Here is a 7,990-nt window from a genome sequence, read left to right on the forward strand (position 1 = left end):
GCAGGCCGGACCAGCCCCCACCTGGAGCACGGCCACGCCCATCCCTGCCCCACGCTGCCGAGGCTGCGGACAGGAGACCCCAGAGGGCGGCTCGCTGCTCCCGTGCGAAGCTAGCTTGCCGGCCCGGACCCAGACCCAGTCCTCGGCAGCGGCCGAGTCAGCAGAGAAAGTCACATCAGTCGAGGTTCCCCTCTGTGTCTCCCTGAAGCCACTGAACCTGGGTCAACAAGTGTGGGGGCAGAGACGCAGAAATGGCAACTCCCGCTTTCCACACCTCCCTTTGGGACTCGATGCCGGGATGACCCCCACGCGAGTGCCCGCTGGGCGGACCTGCCCCCCGAGGGGAGGGCGAGCGGCCGTGGTGGCACCCGCGTCCCCCTGACAGGTGGCCGTCCCAGTAGCAACCGTGCCCAGGCGACTGACTGGCCATGTGACCTCGGTCCCCCCAACACCTGCTCCCCGGAGGGGCCCCCCCCCAACATTGGCAGCCTGAAAATCTCTCCAGGTGGTTCTTGACCTATACCACTCACTGTTTTTTACTTAAAATTAAAAGAAATATTTTTGTGTTAGAGAGAGAGCGTGTGCGTGCGAGAGGAGGAGAGGGGCAGAAAGAGAGAGAATCTCAAGCAGGCTCCACATTCAGCTTGGAGCCGGACGCGGGGCTCGAACCCACGAACCGTGAGATCGTGGCCTGAGCCGGAATCAGAAGTTGGGCGCTTCACTGACTGAGCCCCCCGGGCGCCCCCCTTATAACATAATTTTTAAAAAAAAATTTTTTTTTTTCAACGTTTATTTATTTTTGGGACAGAGAGAGACAGAGCATGAACGGGGGAGGGGCAGAGAGAGAGGGAGACACAGCATCGGAAACAGGCTCCAGGCTCCGAGCCATCAGCCCAGAGCCCGACGCGGGGCTCGAACTCCCGGACCGCGAGATCGTGACCTGGCTGAAGTCGGACGCTTAACCGACTGCGCCACCCAGGCCCCCCCCCTTATAACATAATTTTTAACGCTTACACGATTACACTGTAAATATCACTCAGAACTGGAGCCACTCGGTATCTTAATCAGGTTTCATTTCTTGTATTAAATTTTGTTTTTTCTTGGAATCAGTGAGGGCTCCGTCCTTTTAGAGACGCCTCCTCCTGGACGCTGTTGATGCGGCCACGCTCTCCAGACCCACGCCTCCCGCAGGATGCGCAACTGGTCCTGGTGTCCGACCCTCCGTCGTCTCACGGCTGACGCGTCCCGGGCGTGTCGCGTCCTCCTCCCACCTTGGCGGGCGCCCCTGGGTGGAGGGCGCCGTCCGGGGGCTTCCTTCCCCGCGCACCTGGCGAGCCTCACCCCGCTGCCCACAGCCACGGCCTCCCCTCGGGGTTGCTCCCCGGCCCTGACGTGGCACATTCTGTGGTAGTTTCCGGAGAGGGGACGTGTGGGAGATGAATGTTTTGAGGACGCGCCCGTCTGAAACTACGCGCATTCTTTCTCCATCCTTGACGTATTTGCCCGCGGATATAGTTTTGCGTTGGACAAGACTTCCCCCCGAGTCCCAGAGGCCACTCCCCGCGTGCTCCCGCTTCCTGGGTTTCAGCGGAGGTGTCCCCGTCGTCCTGATCCCCAGCGCCCTGCCTCTCCTCCTGACCTTCTGGAGTCTTCGCTTCTCGGTGGCTTGAGACCTGTGGTCGCCAGCGCGCGTCTCGTCTCGTCTCGTCCGCTGGTACAGGTGGACGAGGTCACGCCCTTCCTCCGGGCGTGTGACCTTGACGGCCTCCTGCCCCTTCCTCTGCTCTCTGTTCTGGACCTCTCACTTCGAGTTGTGAGGCCCCCTCGGCCGAGTATACTTTTCTTACCTTTTTGTCCTGTTTCAGCTCTTAGTTTTCTTTTTGATGAGGTTTCCTCAGCTTTTTTTCCACTCGATCAACAATTGTATACTATTGTCACAAGAATTCCTTCTTATTCTTTGAATATTCTTTTTTTGTTTTAATTTTTTAAATGTCTATTTATTTTTGAGAGAGAGAGAGAGAGAGCAAGCGAGCGCAAGCAGGGGAGGGGCAGAGAGAGAGGGAGACGCATGGAATCCGAAGCAGGCTCCAGGCTCTGAGACCCGGGGCTCAAACCCAGGAACTGCTGAGATCATGACCTGAGCCAAAGTCAGACGCTCAACCGACTGAGCCACCGAGGGGCCCCTCTCTTTTTGTTTTACGTAGCATCTTACTTCCGTTTCAAGGCTGCAATACTCTCTGTCCAGATAATATTTTCTATGAAGTTTTTGTTAAATAGATTGAATACATAAATAGCTACTTCTCTCCCCCCCCCCCCCCAAAAGCTTGGGCATCTTTGGATGAGCACTGATTTTACGGGTCAGGCTCTGCGAAGCCTGCTGGCCAGGGTGGGACCTGCCAGCCCGCTGTGGGACGTCCACGCCTGTCGCTCTCCCTGGTGCCGCGTCAGTGGTTTGCAGGGGGGCCTGCCAACCTCGCGAGGTGTGCGAGCCGAATGGCACGGGTCTCACGACTCCCTGTGCAGGCTTCTGGGGCGGCTCCCTCTTAGCAAAGCCACCCCCTGCCCTCAGCTGTTCCTGGGGCCTCCCTCCCGAGGCCGAGCTTGTCTCCGGCAGGGGTGGGGGAGGGCGGTGCGGTGCCTTAGCTGTGCAGGCTGGGGGGCTGGTGGTCCCGTTCACCACGTCTCCCTAGGACTCACCCCGGGCAACCTTGAGTGTCGCGGGTTTGGAGGCCGTGGGGGCAGGTGCTGTGGGAAAGGGGTCCTCGGTGGCCACCGCGGGGTCTGGTGGCCTTCACGGCAACACTTGGGGGAGCCGGATGGCGGCTTCTGCTTGGAGACACCACCCCAGACGCCAGGCTGTGTGCAAGGGTGTCCCGGGGGCCGTCACAGAGGGGACGTCACAAGGAAGGCAGGCATCACGGGGGGGGGGGAGCGTCTCTGTGGTCTGGCGTTTCCGGATGGAGCATGTCCCCTGAGCGAGGAGGAGATCTACCCAAGGGATGCTTAACGTTTCTGCACTGGTGTGTGGGGGACAGGGTGGGACAGCTGCTCGCGTGAGCCCCTAGGTGACCATCCCTGGAGACGTGCCCTGGCCAGACTGAGTCACACCCAAGTGCTTGAGGCAGCGTGCAGGTGCACAGGTCTCTGTCACACATATTCCCGCAATCAACCAGCCGGTTCCGGAGTCATTCACGTTTCCGCTGAATCCCATCTTGTTCCGTAGGGTCGAATGCAGCGTTTTCCTGTCTATCCGGCTGCGGCCAAATTCTGAAGGCAGAGGCTTCCTCCCCAGTCTCCCGGCAGATTTCAGATCCGGCGAATCTGGTGACGTTTCTCTCTGCACGTGCCTGTGGGAACGCAGGGGGCGAGCCAGCTCTCCCCCACGTAACCCTGAAGCCTACGCGGGCAGGATTCTCCGCAGCCCCCGGAAGGCGGGAGCAGGTGAGGACGGTGTCGTGTGCGGGATCACACGGGGCCACCCCACCCGTCGGGGGCCAGGCACGCGTTGTTCCTTCCGGACTTTTCATTCCCTCACTGCTGTCAGCGGGCAATGACAGCGACTGTCACTCGACGCGGGATCATTGGCAGATCCAGTGAGATGAGGCCTCGAACACGGATGCCCAGAGCGTAGCAGCTGAGCCGGACCCGGGGGAGCCCCTGTGACCGCAGGGGGGGTGGCGGGCCCTGCGGTGTGCAGACACCCCACGGCTCACCGCCACGGCGTCTGAGAGACTCACGTCTCCGGGGGCTGCAACACGCAGACGCGTCTGTGGAGAAAATACAGGAATTTTTTAGGTGAGAACGTACGAGTCCGTTTTGCAGACAAAGGGAAGAGGTGTTTGGGATTATGTCAAAGCGTGCGGATTTGTTTTTTAACCACAAATGGAGACGGTTTTCCTGGTTTTCCCAGGTGGGGGGGTCCGTGGTCACCCCAGCGGCTGAAGCGGCTGCGATTCAGGAAGCGAGGCAGGTCGGTGGTCAGTGTCAGGACCTCTGGCCGCCGGGGACCTTCCGCGATTGTGGGCGTGACGTCGGGAAGGAGGTACACAGTGGGGAGGGGGGGGACGGTGACTTTTGCGGGCCCTCCGCCGGATGCAGTAAGTAGGTTAGAACGTGAGAGACGCAGCTGATTAATGAACCAAATGACAGTGCTGTCCCTAGACCAGTGTAATCAGACATAAAAGCACATTTGTCTCTGGAGCAGATAGAGCCCCTTCGTGAGTCACGGAGACTGGCGGTCCTTGGAAAACCCAGAATGCGCTTTGTTCTCATTTCTTCTTTTTTCTTTTTTTTTTTTTTATTTTTTTTAAAAAATTTTTTTTTTTCAATGTTTATTTATTTTTGGGACAGAGAGAGACAGAGCATGAACGGGGGAGGGGCAGAGAGAGAGGGAGACACAGAATCGGAAACAGGCTCCAGGCTCCGAGCCATCAGCCCGGAGCCCGACGCGGGGCTCGAACTCACGGACCGCGAGATCGTGACCTGGCTGAAGTCGGACGCTTAACCGACTGCGCCACCCAGGCGCCCCTTCTTTTTTCTTTTTAAACCTTACCTATTTAAAAAATTTCTAGGTTTATTTATTGGTTTTGAGAGAGAGAGAGCGTGCGCGAAAGAGGGGCAGAGAGCGAATCCCAAGCAGACTCCACGCGGTCAGCGCGGAGCCAGACGCGGGGCTCGAACTCGCAAACCGCGGGACCACGAGCTGCGCGGAAGCCAGGAGTCAGAGGCTTAACCGACTGAGCCCCCGCGCGCCCCTGCTCTCGTTTCTTCTTTGGCGTCACGAGGCCACACCCGAGTCACTCAGAGGGTCCTGGGCCGTGTTCCTTGCAGAGCAAGGCCGGTCCAGACGCTTGTTTGTGGGGGGTGCGTCCCTGGAGGATTTTTTCCAGAAAGCTGCTGTTTCTCCGCGTTACAATAGTAGCCTAATTAATTTTAATATTCGCCTGACTGTGCATCTAAGCCGGTTGGAGGATGTGTCGCAGGAGGAGACACAAACAGGAGACGCGCCAGTCTGCGGTGTGGGCGAGGCGGGCCCTGATGGGGGCTGGGAGCCCGGCGCTCGCCCCCGGCATCGGGGGACCGGGCCTCGCGGCTGATTGCTCGAGCAACCTGCAGACACACTCCCAGCCCATTGAAATTCCAGGCGTCTCCTCATACAATTCCCACCTATGTAATTGTCAACTGGACCTTATCATCATTTATTATGCAAAACTGAATTTTTCTGAAGCGTGGAGAATGAAGTAATTTCGTATGCAAACAGTCAGAACTCTCATGTGTATTCTGATTACGTACATGTGGATAAATTCACTTATGATGAGTGACAGTGTGAGGTTTTGGGGCCGGGCCGGTCAATTGGCGAAAGACACTGATGAAAATGACAAACTGAGTGCCAGAAGTGTCCCCGACGCATCCTGGAGGAAACGTGCAAAATGCCAGTGGCTAGCGGCTGCCTGTTAATAACCGAAAATGATGGTGTGTAATGAGCAGAGGTTTCGTGGTGATCGAAGAGTGAGCTCTTTTGCTCATCGAGATGCCGCTGCGTAGAAATACCTATTGCTTTTTACTGACAAATGCTAACGACCTTTAAACCTTCTGCTACAGGCCCTGTGTGCCTTGGCCGAGTCAGGGGGTGACACTTCCTGCCTGCATGGGGCGGCATTGGGCGGGTGCGCCCCCCCCCCCCCACCCCAGTCCCTTCCAGCAGGGGCACCGGCTCCGGAGGCTGGGGGTCTCCGCTCGCCCGTGGGCCAGTCTGGCCTTTTGGGAGCACCTACATCCAGGCTGCTCACAGGGCCTGACCAGCGGGGGGCAGCATTCTGGACCCCCGTCAGGGAGCCCTCGGGCCCAAGAGAAGGGATGGAGTTCACGGGGTTCAGCCTGGCCCGTTTTGAGGCTGAGGGCAGCCCGAGGCCCCCCAGGGGCAACACGGACACCGGGAGGGGTGGGGGCTGCACCTGGGTTCTGGACAAGCACGGCGGGTGGGGGTCTGCACGTCGCGGTAGAGGAGAGCCCCGCGTGAGCGGCTCGCCAGGGCATCTCCGCGGCTGTTTGGAGCAGGGATGGCCGAGCCAGGCGGTAATGAATCAGACGGGGATGACTGAGTCAGGCGGCCTTCCATCCTCGAGGCAGGTGTGCAAGCAAATAAAGGCCACGAGACGTGGGGCGCGAGGTGGGGAGGGGCCCGCTCCGCGTGAAGGCCCTACTTGAGTGGAGGAACTCAGAGGCTTTGCAGGGTTTGGGGTCGGCCGGCCAGGGTGGGGGGCTGCCCCCGTTCTTCCCGGTTTTCTGCAAGTCAAGGGTGGGTGGGCCCGGGGAGCTGCGGTCGTGGCGTGGGGGCCGCGGGCTTCCCTGCACGTTGGGAGGGTGCGGACCCCTAAACCGTCTAGCACAGGGCGCATTCCCCGGTGGAAGTCCTCTTTAGTAGCTCACAAACAGAGCTTGTGTAATGCTCTGTGCTTATAGAATGAAAACCTGAAGCAAAAACACCCCAAAACCCAGAAAACTTAAATATAAAATAAACCGATTGAAACACAGCAAATAGTACAGGAAACGGTGAGGAACATAAACCAGTAGGGTCAGCGGGGCCCTTCAAGGTGACACAGTTGCCCAGCCGCGCTTCTGCAGCCAAAGAAGGCGAAGTCAGTGAAATGCGTTGGAAAAGGCCGACTCTCGCAGCCTCTCGGGGGTTGAATTATGTGCCCCCGAAACACACGTTTAAGTCCTAACCTCTAGGCCTGTGTATTGACCTTATTTGGAAATAGGGCCTTTGCAGATGCCGTCAAGTTAAGGTGAGCTCGTACTGGCTGAGGCCCGAAGTCCAGTGGCTGGCACCCCTAGAGGAGGAGGGACAGGGACACAGGGACGCACGGGGGCACCAGGTCACGGCGGGTGCAGAAGCTGGGGCAGCATGTACACAAGCTGAGTGACACCAAGGGCAGCAGCAGGCAACAAAGGCCAGGGGAGGGAAGGGGGGGCCCTCTGCCAGAGCCCCGGGGGCCTCTGCCCGGCTGACAGCCGACCTCGGGCCGCGGCTCCAGACCTCGCGGTGGGAGGGGCATGTCTGTGTTTCCGCGCCCTGCTCTCGTAGCCACCCCGGCAGCCCCGGACACGGCGTGTCACCCCACGCGGCCAGGTGTGGTGCGTTCAACGTGTTAAAAGCTCGCATCTAACGTTAAAAAATAGCTTTCTTGGGATCTGATGCGCTGTTTCCAGCCCATCCTTGGGATAAATCCCACTTGGTCCTGGGGTATAATTCTTACTGTATATCCTGCTGGGGTCAGTCTGCCGGGGTTTTGCTGAGAATTTGTGCCTCCGTATTTGTAAGAGGTATTTCTCTGCAGTTTTCTTTCTTTGTCATGTCTTAGCCCAGTGCTCACGCCAGCCAACACTGGCCTCATAAAAACGGCGTATTCTTTAAGAAAAAAAGATGACTCCCGATCTGTCATTTAATGACGCGCCCCAGCACCCTGCTCAGGATCAACACGCAGACGCTGAATCTCCAGTCCAGGGCACCGGGGCAGCGGATGAGCTGGGAAGAACCCTGGAAGTGTGTCAAGGCCGCGGCCAGGGGCCCTGAGCACCGGTACCTGCCAGAGGTGACATCTCGTGGGCAGAAGGCGGGCTGCTGGAGAAGCGCGGGCTGCTCCGGGGGCCGAGGCCAGGCTCGCTGCGCTCGTGGGGGCCCCGCAGTGTGAGGCGCCCCGACCTCACTCCCCTGTTTCTGTCCGTCAGGGCTGCTCTGCACGGGCACGTGGCCCAGCACCCACCCCGCCCCACCGGCCACTCGGCCGTCCCGGCCCTGCGCCCCGACACCCGCGCTGGCCCACCGGGACCGCCCCGTACTCCCGCCTCGGGCTGGGAAGGTCTCCCCGGTCTCTAGTCGCCGCCTGGACCCTTCCCCAGAGAGGCCTTCTTGCCCCCACGGCCCCCAGACTCGTCCCCCTGCTTCGTTTCTCCACACGGCCCCGTGGCAGCCTGGCCCTGTGAACCA

Source organism: Lynx canadensis, chromosome A2 (assembly GCF_007474595.2).
Source record: "Lynx canadensis isolate LIC74 chromosome A2, mLynCan4.pri.v2, whole genome shotgun sequence".
NCBI lineage: Eukaryota > Metazoa > Chordata > Mammalia > Carnivora > Felidae > Lynx > Lynx canadensis.